Here is a 24353-nt window from a genome sequence, read left to right as displayed (position 1 = left end):
TAAGATACTGGTTCTCATTAAATCCCAAGTAACTACTAGAAGCCCCAGTTGAAACTTGAGGTTGGAGCACAATGTAGGTTCTATAAAAACCTAGGGACCCCATTTATAACATAGTAGGGCTAAAGTTAGTGCTTCATGGGACAGAATGGAACACAGTTATTCAAATGTTCTTTGTTATCAGAATACCAGTACCTCTTATTCCAAATCAGCCCTGGCAAGCATGAATGAATAGTTGGTCCTTTGGCGGGCCTCAGCAACAAAACCTAAAGGGAAATTTGCCTTCAGCCTGGAATGGGCAGTCACAATCGCTGTGTAATTAGTGGTGACCAGCAGGAAGTTCAATTGTGTTTTTCACATGGTCTGAAGAAGCTGATTTGCCCTCATTCAACTAACCCAATAGGGAATGTTGGACGTAAAAAATCAACTGATTCCCAAATCCCATTTTAATTATTTGTTGTAGGCCCCAGTGGCCAATTTCATCAGAGAGTTTGTTCCATTTGGGTGAGAATGCTTATTCAGAATACCATGGAGACTTATTTCCAGAGATGGCAAAAAAATGTATGTTCCTGAAATGAAACCTTTCCATTATTTGCAGAAAATATAAAGGCACTGCTTCTATTAACTTTCCAGCTATCACTGATTTCATTTAAGCCAAAATATTAGATTTAGTCTATTCACAATACTGTAATCACAGCATAGTTATCGCTTTGAATTGCTGGTATTTCTACCTACTTCATTTTAGTACTTAATTTGTTTCTTTTTTTTAACATGTTATACCTCAGTATTTTAATTATACTCAGCTGAATGTATCTGAATGCTCTCAGCATGCTTCATTATTTATATTAGTGGAAAAGCACATAAAATCAAATTGCATGCTGACATTCTATAATTTGTACTTGCATATCTCTAAAATAGATTTCTATAGATACAGCAACTATTCACAGTGGCTCAAGATATGCTGTGATTTTAAAATTTAACTGAATTTTAATGTATTCCAAAAATAAAATTTATGAGTTTTCACTAGAAAATGTCTTATCTGATTATTCATATTCTACAATTATTAACTGCTCCTATTCTGCATTTGATTGAATTGTAAAAAGGTGAATTTCTTCTCTTCCTACCCCAGGCATTAAGCTATTATTTCTGCATTTTCAGTTTTCCATACCTAAATTGGAAATTATGTTAGATCTACTGAAATATCAAGTATAAATAAAATATAAACCTTTTTTAAAATAGAAATGGACATTACCATTTAATTTAGTCAGGAGCTGTATGGCCACGTCTCCTTTCTCACCATAATTTTTTGTGTGTGTGGGTTATGTAGACACCCTTTATCAAAAAGTTGATTTAAACTCTTTCCTTTTTCATTTGGAATTAAGAGGCAGATGCCCCAGAAAGTATTATGAAAGCCTATGCTTTTATTTTTAGTACCTCTTCAGAGGACTCAGCTATGTTCTTGGGTTTGGCAAAATCATCTCTGCATCAGCTTGTCTCAGACTAGGATTCCCCATATAGATGCTTTGGTTTGGTCTTTAGGCTTATTCTCAACATTTAAAAGGCAGATAAATAGTAGAGAACACTGCCAAAATGTGTTTCTTCTTTGAATAATCAGAGGCACAGATGATATTGGTAGAAATTTCCTCTGTGATTAGAGTTTTCTCCACTGTGCCACACGTGACTGTGAGAGAAAGAAGAGAAATGGTCCGTGGAGTTGAGGGTAGAAGAGAGAATATAGCAAGCCTTTAAAGAATAAGCAAGCCAATGGAAGGCAGAATGAGCCATACAAGGGCTTTTCATGTGAAGCCATTTCCTGAAGGAAGAGGAAAGCATATCATGAATTTAAAAAAACAACACATACATAAGTAACGTATTATAATGGGGCTTGCGATTAGTTAAAACACAAAGCAAGAATGCATGAATGATGAGAAATAAGATCTAGCACCTGAGAACAGAGGGGCCTTGCACAGGTGAAGATCCTGGCCGCATTTACTTAATCTGACAGGCAATGGGGAGCTCTTGAATATTTGTGTGCAGAATGCTGGAGGTTGTCCGGGTTGTACTGCAGGAAAATGAATCTGGCAGTGTGTGTGGGATATTGGGTATATTACTGGAGGTTGAGTAAACAATTTGGAGGCTATTAGAGCAACCCGGGAAATAGCTGATTCAATTTAAGTCCAATTTGGCAATTTAGTGAGTGCCTAAATTGAGAAGGGCACAGTGCTAGACAGTGGGTAGGCACAAGTAATAAGACAATCTTTGTGGCTCTCTGAAGTCACGGACCTATGATATACTTAGTGTTGGGAGAAGAAAGAAAGGAGATCTATCAGAAAGGAGGGAACAAGGGAAGAAGGAAACAGAAAAGGGAGGAAGAAAAGCAGGCAGAAAGGAAAGATGGGACTGAGGAAGGCAAGGAAATGATTTAACCATAGATGGAGAATAGCAAATAAAAAAATCTGTATAACTATCTGCTAATAACTATAAAAACTTTAAATAATTACACAATTTAATAACAAAAAAATAAATGATTAAAATTAATTCATTTGCCAGAGACTATCGGGGTATAGAAATATCTGGTTTCCTCTTCTTTCTGATGACACAGATATATATGAGCAGAAAGGCTGTGCATCACTTACAGCGTAGCCCGTAGTGAACTCACACTCTCAGTTCTCCGTCCTCCTCTGTGTGCTGGCGTAATGGAGTAGATCTGTTTCCTCCTTCCCTTGTTCCCTCCTTTCTGATAGATCTCCTCGCTTTCTTCTCCCAGCACTTACTAAGTATATCATACATCTGTGACCTCCAGCCTTCTGCACACAAATATTCAAGAGCTCCCCGTTGTCTGTCAAATTAAGTAGATGCAGCCAGGATCTTCACCTGCGCAAGGCCTACAGGAGGACTAATCCACAAAATGAAAGGAAGGTGGAACTGGGAATGCCTGAGTGAAAGAAAATCCTTCCATCCCAACATGCTGTATTAGATAGTGGCTTGAATGATGATTACATGTTTATTGTATTAAGCCATGTAAGTACATTAGCCCACCCTTCCTGAAATGGAAAAATATGTTCAAGAACTACCAATCAAATAGACACTGATTTCATTGATATCATAAGCATGTTCTACCAATCATCCAAGAAAAAGATAATTGCAGATAATAATTAAAGAACCTAGGTTTTGGGAAAATACCCTGACCAATTTTAGAAGCTTTAAAAACTTGACAATGTGTGTGTGTGTTTATGAAACAACCTAATTTATTAACATAGATGTATGTTATGTATAACATATGTATAACTTTATAAATAAAAGTTCAGGGATATAATCTGTAATTGTGCAAAATTTATTCTGAGCAAGAAAGGATACAAAGTTTAAAAAGTCTAATATATTTTATTACTTTAAGTGGTAGACTAAGAACTACAATATTATCTTGAAGAACATTAAAGAGTGTTTGATAAAAATCAAAATTCACTTCTAAACTTCAAAAAATCCTTTAAATAAAATTAAAACAGAAAGTAATTAACATGAAAAATATATATATAACCGATATCAGCAACAAATATCGCAATAGAGGCCTTCATATATATTAAAGTCTGTTATAAGGAGTGCTTCCTATCACTATTATTATTCTATAATGTTATAAATTTTCCAGGGGAGTGGAAAGAAAAATGCCACAAGAAAAAATTAAAACCAAATTTCAGTAATTTTAAATAATATGATTGCTGACCTATACAATGTGAGATAATCAACTGAAAAATAGTTGGATTCACGATATGATATGTCAAGATATTGGTTGCTTAAACAATAATATTAATACACCCTTCAGAAGCTTACTAAAGAACACTCACACACACACATATATGGGAAAATGAAGAGTCATACAAAGTTCTTATTTAAAGATAAATACATGGTTTTACCTCTCCCCCAAAATTTTCTTATTAAGTTAAAATTTATTCAAAACTCTACTTAATTTAATATTGGGAGATAATAAACTGATTAAAAATTTCACCAAGAAGAGGAAGAAACAATATCCAACATCATTTTTTAAAAGTAAAGTCTGCAGTATACTGAAATTTGTTGCAACATATATTAAAATGCATTGTGGTGTTTTAGTATTGAAAGTAATATGGTAAAGAGCTATTTCAAATAGAAAAAGGGGGGTTTTTCAATGATTAGCATTAGACATAAACAGCTAATTGCTTATAAAAAGAAAATAACATCCCTTCCTCACACTTTATTCACATGCAAATTTCTAGCTGGAAGGATATGTAAATGTAAAAATGAATGAATCAATTAATAAAAATGGACTTACTAATATAAGAATGAGTATTTCTATAATATTTAGGGTGCAGAAAATAAGTAAAAAGGACATAACAGAACAACACTTTTTAAAACTTCAAGTTTAAAAAATCATTAAAATGAAATTGAAAAATATTAAATGTATTTACAACACGTATCGATTCAGTCAGTGATTATGTTAATACATTATTGTGTTATTATAAAGATCTATTGCTGTATGATAAGATAAACAACAAAGCAAAAGAACTGAAAAGGTTAGAAAATAGAAACAGGTGCTTTACAAAAGGCCTATGAACACGTAAAAACTGCACAAGTATAATCATAATGAAGTGAATGCAAATTACAACCAGAATACACTATTTTTCTCTATTAAGCTGGCAGAAACTATAAAAAGAGAACTGCCAGTGTTGTCAAGGGTTGGAGGAAAACAGAAATGCTTCCATAGTGCTGCAGGTCTACGAATTGGCACAACCTTCCTGAGCAGCCATATGCAAAGCATTTTAAAAAGGAATAAGAATGTGCAGACTTCTGATTAGTAATTTTTCCCTTCAGGTAACTAGCAGCACAGATATAAGTAATAATTTACAAACACTATCACATAGAGTTTTCCAGCAACATTTTTTATAATAGCAACAACAAAAAAGAAAAAATCAGTTACATCTTCAATGGTAACATCATGGTTGGCTAAATGTGTTCATAATATATATTTAGGTTTAAAGGTCGAGTTAACGTATATCATAAGATGGAGCAATCTCCATTTGTATCACAGACATAGGTAGATGTATAAATTTATGCCTACACACACATACCACACACACATGATTACATGCACTAAACTGGAATCATAATGGAAGAAAATAATTCTGTGATCACTTCTGAGGAGAGGACTTACAATCTTTTTAAATTTCTTTGGCTTACATCTATTTTATACTTTTTCTAAGATGCACCAAATAGAATTGCATTTAGGAAAACAAATGTTATTTTAAGATACAAAGAAGCCCAGAAAAGATATTGTAAGAAAACAGTTATCATATTCTTCTCATATGGTAAAAATACCTGACTTGGGTAATGGAAATATCAAATTTATTTGTGGTCAGGAATCTTCTTCTAACTAGGTCAAATTGGGTTATACTCTATGACAAATTGCTTCCTCTGTGTAAGCCTCACGTTGTTCCTTGGCAAAAGGAGAAGATTCAACTATATGTTTCTTGAAATCCCTTGAGATTTCATGATTACTGAAAGTATGTTGCACACACATGTAATTTATTTGCATTGTTTTAAACTCTCTAATTTTCTCCCTAATATATAAGCTCCTGTGCCCTGATTCTTTGCTGAGGGAAAAATTATACTTTCTCTTTTGTTATCAAAATGCAAGATCTGGTCAAGTAGGGGAGTCTAAAACAAAATAAGTGAGTCCCATCTCCATTGCTCTGATCAGACGGTGAAGAGAGGAGTCACACAGGGACTGGAGGAATCTGTGCCGGTGAATGGCTAGTGGAGAAGCTGCTCTGTCACATGAGGAGAAAAGCAGAGAAGTGTATGGAGCCAGAAGAACTTTGAGCAACAGAAGTTGGGTGACCATATAATTTATCTCACAAACAGGGACTTTTGGAGAATTTAAGGAGTATTTACTAAAAGTTATTCTGAAACAATAGGTAAAATGAGACTGTCCCAGGAAAAATAGGACTTGAGATCATCCTAAATATAAGTCCTGGAATTTAGGGAAAAAATATTCTTCTCCCTGAATAAAACCTAAGAAGAAAGAAAAGAAGTTACATTTAAGTGATAAAATCTGTCATTGAGGGACATTTGAGAGAAGTTTGCTGGCCACTAAGAAGGTGCCACCCTCATACAAACTGTAGATGTGTTAACTTTCCAACGATTTGAGATCTTCCTGGATTCAACTTCATACTCATACGGAGGTCTGCTGGCTGGAGTATTATTTACACTCCTAATAAAATTTTAAAGAACATAATGATTTGTTTATCACACCACCATAATTCTTTGGGTCACTAAACATGTTCCTACGTTTAACTATTCTTGTAGAGTATCCAGCACACGACACTGAGTGACCAACCATTGTTGTTTGAGGACAGGATATGAGACTTTCAGTGCTAAAACCAGGATAGTTCCTGGAAAATCGGGATGGTTGGTCACCCTACCAACAGATCAAAACCTCCCTCTGGTAAGGTACTCAACTGATTTTCTCTCTATTCATTTCCATATTTTGATGTTTTTGTTCTCTAAATTGTGTCTAAATTGTGCAATAAATATTGTTGTGGGCTGAATTTTGTCCTCCCAAAATTCATGTGATGAAGCCTAATCCCTAGTACCTCGAAATAGGACTGTTTGGAGATAGAGTCTTTACAGAAGGAATTAAGGTGACATAAAGCTGTTGGGGTGGGCCCCAATCCAATATGAATAGTGGCCTTCTAAGAAGAGGAAGAGACACCAGAGATACACAGGCACAGAGAAAAGGCCATGTGAAAACCAGAAGAAGACAGCAATATGCAATCCAAGGAGAGAGGCTCTCAGAAGAAACCAATCTGGTGATGACTTGGTCTTGAACTCTTACCCTCCAGAGCTGTGAGGAAATAAATTTCTGTTGCTAAAGTCCCCCCAGCATGAGGCACTTTGTTATGGCCTCCTTAGCAAACTAATAGAAAGACACCAAAGAGCCATTTTGTCCTAAACCTCATTGCCTAAAAGACTTGAAAATCTAAATTCTCTAGAGGAATGGTTTCATGGTGGTTGGAAATGTGGCAATCCATCTAGTTTCAACCTAATTTATTTTCAGCGATTTGTACTCTAGGAATAGCTATCCAGATTTTTCACAGGGCTTCAAATTGCATTTCATTTCTCCTTCATTAAGAAACCTGCATGATTTGCATTCTGTCCATCTGTCCAAGTTCATTTCATCTCTCTGAAGAGTTGACCTGTCTTTCTGCTTAGTACATATAATTGGTTTTGATGTCCATGTTAGATCAAGTTTAATTATCAGGTGGCCAATAGTCCCCAATGGCTTAGTTATTCCAAGTTTACTCATTTAGAATATATTGTTATTTAACAACACATCAGAACTGAAATTATTGTAGTTAGAGTCTGTCATTTAAGCCTTTAAATCATAACCACAGTACATTATAGTTTTGTTCACTAATTACTAAGTATATTATGAAAAAGCAAATTAACATTTTGAAAATAAGCAGCCAGCATTACACTCATGAAAGTAGAAAAATACTTTTTTTTCCCTTCTTATTGGGAAGACTTTAAATTTAATCTTTTTTTCTTACTTTAACATTTAAATTTCTTGTTGAAATAGAAGCACAGGTTCTTGGTCTCAGTTGACTAGAGAATCATGTACTTCACTGAAGATCACTATTAGACCAAATAAGTGGTGATCTGATCTGGTGTTAATTTTAGTCTCAGCTTCAATAACTCTTCTCTGAAGTCTCCTAAGCAGATGGGGTGATCTTATTCCTAATATTACCCACTGTTCTCCCTCCCCTAGTTCACCGTTTGTTATAATCGGAGACACTCCTGATTCTTTTTATTTTTCGTGAGAATATTCCCTGAAATGGTTATGGACATGGACAAATATTCTCTCATCTATCCAAATATTCTCTCTTCTATCCAGAAGCTCTCATTACTTAAATGTAATTCCCCCCAAAAAAAATATTAAGAAGAAGGGTGTTGAACATTGTATAAACTGTTCTTTAAGACAGGATCAAAGATTGAATTCCTTCCCAGGGCTGCTGAGACTGTACAGACATGAAAGATTCTAACTATTGCCTCGTATAGCACCTGGGATACAGTAGGCCCTTGATAAATGTATTTTCAACCAACTAAGTTAATATTTTCAGAAAAAAAACACTATAAGAAGATAATTTGGCAAGGGGAACCATCAAGGTTAGATGTTGAATAGATTCTGAACTATTAAAGTAGACATGAAGTACGAACAAGAGTAAGATGATATTGAGGAAGAAGCACATTTACCTAAGAATCTGCAGGCAGCTAAAAGTAAGTAGGTGCATAGCTTCTGAAGTCTTCACAGTGCAGGCAACCAAATTCAAGAGATGCAGTTTCTTTATGATATCACCATTTATGGTTTAGCTCTGATGGAAGTTTACCTCAAAAGACAGCACTGGCAGAATTCACCCCAATTGCCTCAGCCTGCCCAGAGGATGCAACTTATGAGGGCTGCTTTGCAGACAATTGTGATGGTGTGATCATTTCTTCTGGGGCAGGCTCAGTGGTATTGTAGTCTTTTGAATTGGAAGCAGTAAGAGTGGAAAATATAAATACAATCCAACTGTTAATAAACTTGATCCCGTCAAGACAATATGCATATTTTATGCAGGAGAACATTCATAATCACATGATATTGTTCTTTAAAATCAAAGGTTACATTCTCCTTTGCATTTTCAAAAATATTTCACTCCATATTGCCTTAGAATCCTCTAATAGGATTTCCCATACTGTACTTTCAATTTGATTCTTTACATTTGTTTTTTCTTAACTATTTTTATATTTACTTATGAGGTAATTTTCATAATGCATAATTTATGCTACACTGAAAGATGGAATCAATGATCTTAAATAGAAATGAAAATGTTTCATGTTTCAAATTTGTTTTGGCTAATACTTTTATGACTGTATTATTTTTATTTTTTGGACTTTTATTTTATGGAATATATTTGTAGCTAATCTTTCCTTAAAATTACTTGCCCATTTGAAAGGCTTATTTTATTGGCATATGAGATTTCTCTTTTGCTATCTCCTGAAGCCAGAAGACTTGCTAATGTTTAGGTATCTTTATTTCTCTTAGGATGGGTATCAGTTAGGGTTACATTTGGCTGCAAGTAAAACAGTCCCAGAAAACAACAGCTTACACAAGATGTCACTGATTTTTCTCTTAAATAAAAGAAGATGAGAAGTAATCCAGGATGAGCATACTTGGCAGTATGTACTTAAACTGACTCCAGTGGTGCACTAGGCTTTGGCATTTCTCCTCAGATCCAAGATGGACACCAGAGCTCAAGACCACATCCACAGCAGGACAGACAAAGAGAGAAAGAACAGCCCACCATCTCCCTCTAAGGGGACCTCCCAGAAGTCTCATGTGACATTTTTATGTATATCTTACACAACTTGGTCTCAGAACCACATCTACATTTAAGGAAATTCTGGAAATGCAGTTTTTGGTAAACACATAGAAAAATCAACATTACCTTTCATGGAAAATCAGGAGAATAAATGTCAAGAGGAAATCAATGGTTTCTAAACACGGGGATTTAAAGAGATGCCTGTTGTAATTGCAAGGTCATGCTGAATTCCTAGGCCAACATTAGCTGATGGAATCAGAGTCAGTATAACAAGAGTAGGGAGTTATATGCATAAGTATTTGCTGAATGAAAAACACAAATGATGGAGTAATGTGTTTCTGATGTAACTTAAATGGATGAGAAATATTTGACTTCATTCTGCTCTGTTTCAAGAACTTCCTGCCTATCCCTCAGTCTGTGTTGTTAAATGCCAGGAAGTCTGGTTGAAATTTGACTGGAATGGGGATCAATAGTTGTCAGCCTGGTCATAGTTTGCCCCTACTCGCTAAGTGACCTTGAATTATTTACTTTTATTGAGACTGGGTTTCCCCATTTATAAAATAGGCATAAAATACATTTTTATTGATTCACTCATTCATTCAACAGATATTTATTGATGAGTTTTTAGGTACTAGCCCTACAGCTGGACACTAGGAAGGTAACAAAAACACAGTGCATGCTCTCCCAGAGTTTAGCAGAGAAGATTGACTGAAAACAATATCCAAATTAATGTACTTTTACAAATGACTATAAAGTAAATGCAGGGTGGTACAAAATCTAATGCAAGTCCCTAACTTAATTCACAAGGCTTGTGTAAGAGCAATATGCAACGTTCATCATTGTGTTGCCTGACAGTTAATCAGTGCTCAATGTGTGTTAGTTCCTTCCCCATCCGCCTTAAGTCAGAGAAGTAAAAACATGCACAGCTGAATAAAGTACAGCATCATCTCTATGGCAGTAAGTTCTGACAATGCTGTACTGCAATCAATCAGATTCAATGCATACAGGTGAAAGATTGAGCCTGTTTGGAGGAGAAAGGAGAGTCAAGGAAGATTTGGTATAAGATGTCACATTTAAACCAGATTTGTTAGAATAAAGATAGGCAACAGGCTGGGCACAGTGGCTCACTCCTATAATCTTAGCACTTTGGGAGGCCAAGGCAGGAGAATCACTTGAGCCCAGGAGTTTGAGACCAGCCTGGACAACATAGTGAGACCCTGTCTTTACAGAAAAAAATCTCTTAATTAGCCAGGCATGGTGGCATACACTTGTAGTCTCAGCTACTCAAAAGGCTGAAATGGGAGGATTGCTTGAGTTCAGGAGGTCAAGGCTGCAGTGAACTGTGATCACACCACTGCACTCCAGCCTGGGACACAGAATGAGACCCTGTCTCAAAAAAAAAAAAAAAAAAAGACAGGTAATAATGGATGCTGGTGAGGAGGCAGAGAAAGGGGAACCCTCATACTCTATTAGTGGGAATGTAAATTAGTACAGCCACTATGGAAAACAGTATGAAGTTTCATCACAAAATCTAAAAATAAATCTACCATGTGATCCAGCAATCTCATTGCTGGGTATATATCCAAAAAAAAAAAAAAATCAGTACCTCAAAAAAATATCTGTACTCCCATGTTTACTGCAGCACTATTCATAATAGCAAAGACATGGAATCAACCTGTGACCATCAACAGATGAATAGATTTAGAAAATATGGTGTCTTTTGGAATATATCACCACAGAATACTACTAAGCCATAAAAAATGAAATTTTGTCATTTGCAACAATATGGATAGAACTGGAGGATATTACATTAAGTGAAACAGGACAGTCACAGAAAGTCAAATATCACATGTTCTCATTCATATGTGGGAGCTAAAGGATAATTGACCTCATGGAGTTAGAGAGTAGAATGATGGCTACCAGAGATTGGGAAGGGAAGTAAGGAGGGTGGATAAAGAGGGTATAGTTAATGGGTACAAACATACAATTAGATAGAAAGAATAAGATCTAGTGTTTGGCAGCAAAACAGAGTGACTATGGTTAAAAGTCATTTATTGTATATCTCAAAATAACTAAAAGAGTAAAACTGAAATGTTCTCAACACAAAAAAATGGTAAATGCTTGAAGTGATGAATATTCCAATTACCCTAAATTGACTATTATGCATTGTTAGCTTATCTCAAAATATCTCATGCATTCCATAAATAAGTGCAACTACTATGTATCCACAATAATTAAAAACAAAAAAAATAGAATAATGAGGATTAAACCAAGAAGGGAAGTGGAGGAATTTTCAAGAGACAGAATAGATTGAGATGAGATAATTCTAAGGTGTCTTGGGCTTCTACATAAATGGGAAGCCCATTCCATTTGCTCTCCCTCAGTTTTCTCAACCTCAGTTTTCTATGCCCCCTTCACTACTTAATGTGCTTCCTTTTCACCCCTTAAGAACTTAATGCCTTCAAATTGTCCTTCCCTGTCCCTTTTAGGAAAAAAAAACAAATCCATTCACTCTGGGAAGTACATAATATGCCAACTTGAAAACTCTTTAATCCAACAGTATAATAAGATTTATAAAATCCAAAAAGCCTACCAAAGCCAATGTTATTTTGAAACTAAATGCTAAAAACTTCAAACCAATTGTAAGCTGAAAATTAGATAGTTCAATTACAGTTACAGAACCTCATAAATGCTGAAACTATTTCCTAAAATGATTGAACCTAATCTCATGCCACTAAATTAAGTAGTTTTGAAAATGAGTATGTGGGTGTGTATTATTTTTTGATAATAATTTACTAAAATTAAGGTTTGTGTCTAGTGGACCCATTTTGTGAGGAAAAAGAGGGAAGAAAAGCACACATAAAAATGAGGACATCATCCACCCAAGTATGATATGGTAGCCTAAACAAATAGGTATAAAAGAAAAAGCAATATAAAATCACAGTACCTAAATGAAAGGAGTAAAGTCAAAAAAAAAAAAAATCAGGAATGGGTTTGAAATTGAATGCCACTGGAATTGTGTTGGAAGCCAAAGGCTACTATTCAAAACAAAATTAAAATTCCAAATCATATTCAGCCAAGATTAAAGAGTTGGTGAAGCTCTTAATGTTGGAATGTAAGTCATCAGCAAAAAGGAGGAAGAGATATTTGGAAAGCAATGGGGCTTTGTGCCCCCCTAAAATATGTTAACATTGATAAAAATCTTCTTCCCTGAGCAGTAGCACATTGTAATCCCTGCCTGCACCCTTGCTCATATTCTCCTTTAGGTTTTAAAAAGTTGTCCCATAGCATGAGTTGAATGCATGCATGGTGCAGACTATATCAGACACCAGGGAACCTAGGTCATGTAGCTAGGTCATCTAACCTCCTTTTATGCATAGCCCACTGTATCATTGCTAGGACTTGTTCAGTGCTATTTCAAGTGATGCCTAGGATTTTGAATTGGTGCCACTTGTAACAACCAACTTATTAAATGATTTGAGAATGATTTTAATAATTGAATATGCATAGAACACAAAGAAAAGGAAATATCATTATAGCGACGTTGTACAAATTTCGGAAAAACGTTAGTCCTCTACATTGCATTCTCCAGATGGCATGCAACCACCCAACCCAAGGGCATTTTTCTTCTATACTTATTTTATTATTGAGTTTATTAGTGAGTAAAACAGATTATAATGAAATACTTTCACAGGTTAAGGACAAATGGGCATAATTACCATTTTAGGGGATCTTTCTCTTCTCTCAACCATTTCTTGAAGGTCCTCATGGAGATAAGAACGAGTGATTATTTTAAAAAATTAAAAATCCTAGAGAAAACAAAAAATCGTATCAGTCATGGTGCTATGAAAGCTTAGGTAATGATGGTATGAGAAGAAATATATTAAAAAGTTTTACTACAACAAGTTGAAGGCAATATGATCTAACTATGGTACACCCTATAATTGTACCTGAATGACAGGCAGCTTAGAGAGCTTTAATATCTATTAACTTATCTATTTGCTCACTTTACTTATTTACATTGCTCATTAATTGGTTTCTACAAAAGTAGGCTTACTTTGTTTCTCTTTATCTGTTTCCTTCTATTTTTGCAGGAACCATCTGGGCTGAGTACAGTAATTCATTAGGGCAAAAATGATACTGATTTTGATGAAATTAAACAGTCATGTCCTCATTAGGATTCTTTGTTGGTAGACTTTTGTATACCACCCACTAGTTATTGGATATTTTCTTTAAAAAATATTATCTTGAAATTATATCGTGAGTATGCTGTGATAATGCACAAGGCAGCGTCACAATCTCTTATCTCCTCTTTAAAATGATTTGGGTTTAGGTATCTTATTTTTATCACATTCCAGAAAGACATTGTTTTCTTAATTGGTATGCTAGTACTCTCCTGGCACCATTCCTGCATTCAAAGCCATATTTGTTTTTCATATCTGAGATTTCTATTTTTATATTCATCAGATTTGGTAACTGATTTTCTGTTTTGCTATTATTTGTACATTCTGCTCAATTTGTTAGGCTCCTCTAAACCTTATGTTTTAATCTTATTCTTTCTCTCTTATTTTTCCTTTTTATGTGACTCCATCTTTTTAAACAAAACAATTGTCACTGAATTTTCTCTGCTGGTATTATCATTCAAATATTCCTGAATTTTAACTTGCATAAATTTTTAAAGTATATCTAGTTAATGAATTATTTATGACCAACTTCTTAGCTAGGATCTTTATTTTGCCCTACAGTGTCCAACTATCCCCTGATAAATCTAATGGTGAATTTGTCATTAGTAGGTAGTATGTCTCTAGCCTGAGTGACATTCTTAGCAGTGGGCTTGAACTCCCTGCCAACTGAGCTGCTACCTTGGTTAGAATAAGATTTAGGAAAATCTGGCAAAGATAATGAAGGATTTCCAAAATATCAGCAGCCTACTAACATTGAACTATATTAGTGTCAGCATCACCTGATGCAAACAAGCAAAAACATTACAAAATAACAGAATATAACCAAGGATATCTGTGCAAATTCAAACTTCAAATGAATTTGGAAACAGGAAAACATTTTGCAGCACAAAAGAATAACAATTCAAGAACAATCACAGCTAAACTTGACTTGAAAAGATTTTTCACACTGTATACAAAAAGAAGAGAGATCCTATGAAATCTATTTTAAAGAAACAAAGGAGGGCTTTGGCACTGAACGAGAGAAGGCAATGAATACATCTTTACAAATGAAAAATATGCAAAAGTAAAATTAAAATAATCATTGAAATTATTAAAATGTACAATAAGAAATGCAGAAAAACAATAGAAAGAAGAAAGAAAGGAAAATGACAAACAGGTCATGGAGAAAAGACTGTGGGTGTCTAACTTGCGAATAATACAAAGTCTTAAAGAAAACAGAACAAAAACTAGGGAACTGATCATCATAATTACATGCAATTCTTAAGAGTTCTCAGCCTCATAAGTTCGTAAAGGATTTCAGGCAAAATACAAAGATATTCTCCATTTTTACATTAAATAACATGACTGCTCCAGTAATTTGGATCATGGTTTACTTGCAATTTTATTTTACAGTTTTATGTATAGAGTTCTCATCCATCTCTTATTAAAGCTACTTTTATGTATTTTACATTTTTGTTACTAATGTGAATGAAATATCAGTTTTCTTATTTGTTTTTCTAGCAAATTATTGCTTTGAGGTACGTATCTTTAAACCTTCTAATATGCTAAATTTATGCTAGACCCAATACATTTTAGCTTATTATTTTATATTAATTTGCTATATTGTATTATTTGAATTATTCTTTGAATATTTATTCTCATTGGTTTTCCCATGTCTTATTCTAACAATTTAAATTTTTAAATAATTAAACAAGAATGATAAGACTAGAAATGATTTTTTCATATCTGTTTCCAACAGGAGTACCTACAAGTACAAAATTGATTCCTAATTTAACATAGATCAACTTTATCACTTTACAGAAGTAATATATTTTTATTTTAAAAATGAATATTTGTTGTCAATAGTGGTTAAATATTACCAAGTGTTATGCCATTGGGACTTTTTTCTTTTTCAAGTTTTTAAACTATTGATCTATGAGTAGATTCGTTATTTCTCTCAATTTACTATCTTGGGTTTGAAATATTTCAGAAATTGAGCATGTCCCATTCAAACATTATAGATATTTTTATTTGCTTGTTATTTTGTTTTCCATAAGTTAATAAAGGAAACTTTATTATTTGTATTTGGAGAAGATTAGCTAAAGGGAACCTGAAAATGAAGGTGAGTAAAGTCACCTTTAGGCATATATTTTGAAAGTGTATAAAATAAATGCAGTATATATTATAAAAAAAAAGAAGTAAAAGTGCATAACAGCACTTTTATTAAATAGTATCACAGTGAATAAAAAAACAAAATTAGAAAATGTAAGATAAACAATAACTAATTAGATATACAATAATTAAATATGATACAACTAAGTATGAATAAAATACCTAATTGTTAAACTGTACCATCAACCAAAAGTACTTTCCAGGATCTGAGTTAACTATCTCTTTATCTGACAGTCTGCACTCTCCTGACCAGTTAAGGGGGATTCATTTTTTTTTTAATTTTAAAGAGTAAAGAAAAAATTTATTCTGTAATCTTGTTATTGTATGTGTATATGTGCTGTGTTTGCCTTTGTGTGTGTGTGTGTGTGTGTGTGTGTGTGTGTGTGTAAGAGACAGAGAAGGAATCAGAATGCATATGGCATCTGCTTGACTAATGCAACTTCACTCTTAGCAGTTTTTTTATCTTCAAAGGTTTTGCAAAAACTGAGATCATAATTTATACTGAAAACATTACTTGCAGTTCTTTAAATGCTCTCTCAGTCTAGCTGATCTCCATCTCCAGTTTTATCTTCCCAAGTGGCTATTCTCTTATACTAACTTGATATACTCTGAAATGTTCATATTAGCATTTTGTTTCAAAAGGAAATAAGCATTTATGTATTTGGAGTAAACCAATCACATCTAATTTTCTACATTATTGCATTGCTTATTGCTGTTTGAGGGTGGTAGCTACGAGCTGGAAATACTTCCACTCACTAGAGATTACTATAGTAATAATAATGGGGAAGGGAGGACAGACAAATGTCCCAAGATTAAACATAGGCCCAGTAAGTCCTGATGGCGCTTGAAGGTGGATGAGTGCGCCGAGAACAAGGATTGGCTCTGTAAATGGAGATTTAAATTATACTAGATATTACAAGATCAATGAAGCCTTGACAAGAGTGCAGAGAGGGTGAAAGAAAGAACCCTAAAAGGTAACCCTAATGTATACTTTGTCTTCATTGAGAGATTTTCCTTTTAAATGTAACTATGTAATATTTTTTAAAGATATTATGGAGTAGACAAGAGTAAAAAAATGAGACCTCAGAAACAAGAACACTAGACAAAGGGGATGATAAACAAAACAATAAATACTAATCCCAAGAGTAGGGAGAAACAGCTGGCTGAGCTGAATTAAACTACTGAAACTTAGGGCAAAACCTCTACTCAGTGTTTTCCTGCTGAAGGGAAAATTCCTTGTGAATGAGGTTTTTGTCTTTCTGTTCACCATTACAGTCAAAGCATACACTGTAGTCAATGCATGCATTCATCATTCAGTAAATATGTACCCAACATGCATGTTGCTCTGTGCCAGGCACTATTCTAGTCCCGCTTTACATCCGTGAATAAAAGAGAAATGTTTGACTTTGGACACTTTACATTTCAGAGCAGTGAGATACACAATAAATACAAATAAGTAAATTATATAGTGTGTTAAAAGATGGTCGGTGCTATGGAAAAAAAGATTAGATGAGGGTAGGGGAGAATAAGAATGCAAGAATGAGTGGTACAATCAAAATGGACTGTTCAAGGAAGATTCCATTCGGAAGGTTATATTTCAGCAGGCTTGAAGGTGATGCAGGAGTAAGCTGTGCGACTGAGGAAGGTGAATTCCAAACAAGTTGCTGTCTTTTTAGGATATAAGTTTTCAAAGTTAAGCTTATCCATTGCTAAAATAACTGCTACACTTAAAAATAAGAATGCTGGCCAAGTGCGGTGGCTCAGGCCTGTAATTCCAGCACTTTGGGAGGCCAAGGTGGGCGGATCATGAGGTCAGGAGTTCAAGACCAGCCTGACCCACATGGTAAAACCCCATCTCTACTAAAAATACAAAAAAAAATTTAGCTGGGTATGATGGCATGCACTTGTAATTCCAGCTACTCGGGAGGCTGAGGCAGAAGAATTGCTTGAACCCGGGAGGTAGAGGTTGCAGAGAACCGAGATCGCACCACTGCACTCCAGCCTGGGTGACAGAGACTCTGTCTCAGAAAAAAGAAAAAAGCAGAATGCTGAGAGTTTGGAAATAAAGTAATTTTTCAGTCTTACTAACAGCCCTCTTAAACCCTAACCCTTTTTCTTGGACAAATGAATACACTTTTTCTAACTTCATTTACTTATGCAATAGGTTTTTAAATAATATCTATCATTTAGGTGTACGATGCATGAAAATACTCTTCTTACAAGGCTTAGCTCATAGTGCCTATTAAATAAAAGTGAGTTATTCATTCACAAAACAAATATTTATAGAATGATGATGATCTTGATTCAAAAATCATTCTCTTCCATTCACAGCAAATTGACTTTTTTCCTATTCAGTAGGAAAATTTTAAATAGTTTTAGAATTACCTAAATTTCTAAAATGGCCATTACATAACTTAAGATTCATTAACTTGTCATGTCTTAAATGTGCTATTTGGGAATTTATCATTAATTATTTAAATTTCTTTTCATTCTCAAAGAACTTCTATTCAAATTTAAAGATACGATTATCCACTATGAAGTGATATCATTCATTAATTCATTTATTCAATCACCTTTAATTTATTCTACCAATATTTGTTGAGTGACCTGTACCTGAAGTGGTCCGTTAGTGGTGCCTAACAATCATCTTATAGTCTCTAATCTATTTTATCCTCCATTCTCCTGGAAATTATGGCTACAATCTTCTTATGTGGAAGCTTAGACAGCCAAGTGTGATGTCTTCAGTGAACAAAGACTATTATGAGCTGGGCATGGAAGTCCATAGCATCACTTCTGCTATACTCCATTGCTCAGTCACAAGTTTAATCAGATTTAAGAGAAGGGCAATTATATCTCTTTCTTGTTAGTACAGTATCAAAGAATTACAGACTATGCTTTAAAATTGCCATTTTCTGACCTCTGGCCATACATTATTTATATTATTTTCACATGGAAAATATACTCACCCTCTGAAAGCTGTAAAACTCTCCACATATAATGACTCCATCTTGTATGGTTTGGTTGTGTCCCCACCCAAATTTCATCATGAATTGTAATGCAAATTTTAATCCCCACATGTTGTGGGAGGGACCTGGTGGGAGGTGATTAGATCATGGGGGTGGTCCCCCCATGCTGTTCTCATGATAGCGAGTGAGTTTTCATGAGATCCGATGATTTTATAAGGAGCTTTTTCCCCTTTTGCTCTAAACTTCTCTCTCCTGCCACCATGTGAAGAAGGGAATGTTTTCTTCTCCTTCCACCACGATTATAAGTGAGACCTCCCCAGCCATGCAGAACTATGAGTCAATTAAACATCTTGCTTTTATAAATTACCCAGTCTTGGGTATGTCCTTATAGCAGTGCGAGAATGGACTAAGACATTAAATCAGTACTGCAGAGAGTAGGGTGCTGCTATAAGGATACCCAAAAATAAGGAAGCAACTTTGGAACTGGGTAACAGGTAGAGGTTGGGACAGTTTGGAGGGCTTAGAATAAGACAGGAAAATGTGAGGGAGTTTGGAACTTCCTAGAGACTTGGAGGGCTCAGAAGACAGGAAAATATGGGAAAGTTTGGAACTTCCTAGAGACTTGTTGAATGGCTTTGACCAAAATGCTGATAGTGATATGGACAATTAAGTCCAGGCTGAGGTGGTCTCAGATGGAGCTGAGGAGCTTGTTGGGAACTAGAATAAAAGTGGTTTTTGCTATGCTTTAGCAAAAAAACTGACAGTATTTTGCCCCTTCCCTAGAGATCTGTGGAACTTTGAATTTGAGAGAGATTATTTAGGGTATCTGGCAGAAGAAATTTCTAAGCAGCAAAGCACTCAAGAGGAACCAGAGCATTTTCTGGGGTTCAAGCCTGATTCAGAAATTTGCACAAGTAACAAGAAGCCCAATGTTAATCAACAAGACAATACAGAACATGTCTCCAGGGAATGTCAGCCCCCCACATCAGGCTCCAGGCAGCCCCTCCCATCACAGACCTGGAGGCCTAGGAGGAAAAAATGGTTCCCTGGGCTAGACCCATGGCCCCCCTGCTGTGTGCAGACACAGGACTTGGTGCCCTGTGTCCCAGCTCCTTCAGCTTCAGTCATAGCTAAAAGGGGCCAAAGAACACCTCAGGCCATGGCTTCAGAGGGTGTAAGTCCCAAGCCTTGGCAATTTTCACATGGTGATGAGTCTGTAGGTGCACAGAAGACCAGAATTGAGGTTTGGGAACCTCCGCCTAGATTTCAGAAGTTATACGGAAACACCTGGATGTCCAGGCAGAAGTTTGCTGCAGGTGTGGAGCCCTCAACTGGAACCTCTGCTAGGGCAGTGCAGAAAGGAAATATGGGGTTGGAGCCCTCACACAGAGTCCCTACTGGGCCACTGCCTGGTAGAGCTCTGAGAAGATGGCCACCATCTTCCAGACCCCAGAATGGTAGATCCACTGGAAGTTTGCATCATGCACCTGGAAAAGCCATATACATTCAATGTCAGCCCATGAAAGCAGCTGGAAGGGGTGCTGTACTCTGCAAAGCCACAGGGGCGGAGCTGCCCAAAGCTGTGGAAGCCCACCTCTTGCATCCATGTGACCTGGATGTGAGATGACATGGAGTCAATGGAAATCATTTTGGAGCTTTAAGATTTGACTGCTCCATTGGATTTTGGAATTTCATGGAGCCTATAGCCCCTCTGTATTGGCCAATTCCTCCCATTTGGAATGGGTATATTTACTCAATTCCTGTACCACCATTATATCTAGGAAATAACTAACTTGCTTTTAATTTTACCAGCTCATAAGTGGAATAGACTTGCCCTGTCTCAGATGAGACTTCGGATTAGGACTTCTGGGTTAACACTGAAATGAGTAAAGACTTTGGGGGACTGTTGAAAGGGCATGATTGTGTTTTGAAATGTAAGAACATGAGATTTTGGAGGGGCCAGGAGCAAAATGATATGGTTTGGCTGTGTCCCCACCCAAATCTCATCTTGAATTGTAATCTGAATTGTAATTCCTATGTGTTGCTGCAGAGACTTTATGGGAGGTAATTAGATCCTGGGGGCAGTTCCCCCATGCTGTTCTCATGATAGTCAATGAGTTCTCATGAGACCTAATGGTTTTATAAGGGGCTGTTCCCCCTTTCACTCTGCACTTCTTTCTTACCCTGCTATGTGAAGAAGAATGTGTTTGCTTCCCCTTCTGCCATGATTATAAGTTTTCTGAGGCTTCCTCAGCCTTGTGGATCTGTGAGTCAATTAACATTGTTTCCTTTATAAATTACTCAGTCTCAGGTATGTTCTTATAGCAGTGTGAGAATGGACTAACATACCATCCAAATCTCTGGACTAAGAGATGACCAAACCCCAGTGTGACTTCTAACAACATAAGGTACTGTGCTCCTAGGGTGACTCCAGCCCATCATTACAATGTTTGTCCAAGAAAATTCAACCCAGGCATAACTTAAAGTTTTTTCCAGACAGAACCTGACAGAAGGCCCCTGACCTCCCTTTTTAGAGCATTTATTTAAAAGGGTTTATATTTGTGGATCTCTTCTCAGCCTCTTTGATATATATAAATAGCTCCTACAACTCCAAAATGTCTTTCTAAAGAACCTGAAAGCCATTGCTTTGGAATGTAATTGTCAAGAAGGATAAGATCTCTGTCTCCCAGTCTCTGTGGGAGGATAGAATCCTAATTTGCACAGTGAGTGCCAGATAGCAGACATAGGTCCTATTTACACTGACCAACACTTTACAATTTTTACCTGAGCTCCCGTTTGCACCTTCTCCATATTTCCTCATTATCACTTCAAAACACATAGTTAACTTTGCACAAATCAGAATGGAGCTCAGCTCTTTCCTCTACGGTCAGTAGTTACTGAGTAAAATTGTTTAACTACTTTAACAAATGTCTGGATGTGTTAATCTTTGACATCCTTCCTTCAAGACCCCAAGTCTCATCCTATTTCAATATTTACTCTCAATCCAGGATCTTGTCATTTAAATCAGGTCTGAATATAATAAGCCTTCTGAGGTGTGGCACTTTTAACATCATATCTCTCAATTTAAAGAACTGTGAACTCAAAAGAAAAATTCTTATCTGTTGTTGTTCCCACTTAAAATACAACGGTGGGACAAGCCTAGATAATTGCTACAGGCACTCCATGGGATGCACACAGCAGTCACCTGTTCAAAGCAGTTCTGAAGTTCAGCTGGTCACAGGTTGTCTGTTCCTTGATTCAGGTACAGTCTCACCGTCATGAAGATATGGCTCTAACTCTTGGTTCTATATCTTAAAGTTTTGGTTTCACCCTCTGAGGACCCTTGTTTTATCCTCTGGGTCAAGTTATTTTTTTCCATAAGAAACGGCCTATGTTTGCAATTAAGTAGACTTCCCTGCCTCCTACCTGCCTGTAAAAAGTTGGAGAGGAGGGTGTTTCAAAAGTCCACTTCACATTTCGTACTGTTGTTGTCTCTTTTGCTCCAAACTGATAAAATGCCATTAAAAACACTGTGGATGTTCTATGTTTCAATGTGTGAATCCATCAAATAAAAGACATGTCCCCAACTCTGTTAAAGATCAGCTGTTCTCTTACCTTGGGCTTCCTATGAGATTGCTGTGATAACAGTGCTTTTAAGGTCTCTTAAAAACCTATCATTTAACAGAGGGGCTATGCAAGAGATGTCCTTAAGATCCTTAAAAGGCTGTTTGTTTATCTGAAAGGCTTATGAAGCATCTCCTTAAATTTTTCTGAGGTTTTCCCAGACAGTTTTAAAGTTCACCTTTGGCTTCATCTTTATTCTAAGAAGTATTTCTGATAGCATGCTGGATTTTATTTTTCTCTAGTATTCTTTCTTACTTTGAAAAAAGTTTTTTGCTGAATGAAAGAGACAAGGAATGAGAAACAATTTTGTTTTGAACACAGCAAGTCCTGGCTCCTTTATATTTTCCTGAAACTTTGCTTGAAAATACAAATAGCTTTTTCTTTCCTTTTTTTTTTTTCTCACTCTTCTCTCACCATATCTCCTTATACACAGATAAAAGAAATCAAAGGGTACTTTCAAAATCTGCCTGAAATTTTTCTTAGCCAAATCCATCAGTTAATTAGATAAATAATATATTTTTTCACATCAGCACATATGACAGTGTTACTAAAATTTCTTCTACTACAGAACGAGGGTCATTTTATTTTCCACTCTCTAATAACAATTTCTTCTCCGTCTTTACAGCCTTAACCACCAGCCTACCTGAAGCCTTCCAGACTATGAATAATCTCCTCAAATCTCTTTCTGTTTTAATTAACATACTGACTTGCATAGCTGACATTAAAGGGCTTTTCGGCTTATACCAGCTGTCCAGTTCTACAGCCAATATCATATGCTTTAAGATTTTTACAACAGCAGAACCCCACTTGTGGGACAAAATTCATCTTCTAGTTAGTAATACTCTATAATAATAAACTTGGTAGCTTAAACTGATTATTTTGTTATGGTCACAGATTTGGTGGGACAGTGTCTTAGTTTGGGTTGCTGTAACAGAATACCATAGACTCAGTAGCTTAAATGGCAGAAATTAATTTCTCATGGCTCTGGAAGCTGGAAAGTCCAAGATCAGGGAACTAGTACATCCAGTGTCTGATGAGGGCCTGCTTCCTGGTTTGCAGATGGTCGTCTTCTCATTGCATCTTCACAACGCACAGACAAGGGGGGGAGGCAAACTCTTGTCTCTCTTATAGGGTCACTAATCTCACCAGAAGGCTCCACCCTCACGAAAAATTACCATCCAAAGGCCCCACTTCCTAATGCTATACATACACATATTCCATATGATTTCAACATATGAATCTTGGGAGGACAAACATACAGTCAATAACAGACAGGAATTAGTACAGGGTGCAGTGAGAATGGTTGATCTCTGGCCCAAATTGTCTAGGGTATCAGATAGGACGCCACAATGGTGGATATGACTTACACCTGTGACTAAAATCACCTGCCAGCTGATTGGTGCCTGGCTTGGGATGAATTGAATAATGAGAATCCCAACCAGTGTGCTTCCATGTGGCCTTTCTATATTGCTTGGCTTCTTCATAGCACAGCAGCCTCAGTGCTGATGAACTTCTTACAAGGAAGCCTGAAACCCCAAGTGGGAATATTTCAGGAGACAAAGAAGAAGCTGCATTGTTTCTTATGATGAAGGCTTGGAAGTTCCATTGGATCACGTGGGACTGTTGGTTGAAATTGTTGAAAACCTATCCAGATTACAGAGGAAGGAAATTAAGTCAAGTCTTAACAGAGGTCACAGGTTGAATGGAAGATATTATTGCAACCATATTTGAAAAACATAATTAGCCATGCTCACAAAAAAATTAGTCAAGTATATAGGTAAGTAATCAATTAACTTATCCATATCAAATGTGCATACACACACCTACATACACACCTACACACACACCTACACACACACCTACACACACACCTACACACACATACATACCATGCATTTGACATGATGTATGTTGCTCCTGGTCTGTGAATATGATTCATGTTCAAATTATTTGAAAAAGTTTGCAGTTTAGTTTAGATCTTCTTATGTCAATCAGTTGTGGAAAATGTCAATGAAAAATTATCATGATATCATATAATA

The 24353-nt window shown here is 35.9% G+C and overlaps 1 long non-coding RNA gene across 1 annotated transcript in view; it reads right to left on the bottom strand.

Moving 5' to 3' along the window:
- Positions 1-24353, bottom strand: part of LOC134733632 (uncharacterized) — a 159429-nt gene that overhangs the window by 26121 nt on the left and 108955 nt on the right. Inside the window, exon 2 of the long non-coding RNA XR_010117290.1 lies at positions 13109-13198. This is a non-coding gene — a long non-coding RNA (uncharacterized lncRNA). The remainder of the gene's footprint in view (positions 1-13108; positions 13199-24353) is intronic.

This window comes from Symphalangus syndactylus, chromosome 18 (assembly GCF_028878055.3).
Source record: "Symphalangus syndactylus isolate Jambi chromosome 18, NHGRI_mSymSyn1-v2.1_pri, whole genome shotgun sequence".
NCBI lineage: Eukaryota > Metazoa > Chordata > Mammalia > Primates > Hylobatidae > Symphalangus > Symphalangus syndactylus.
The sequence above is the reverse complement of the archived record's forward strand: the minus strand, read 5'-3'. Positions and strand labels throughout refer to the sequence as shown.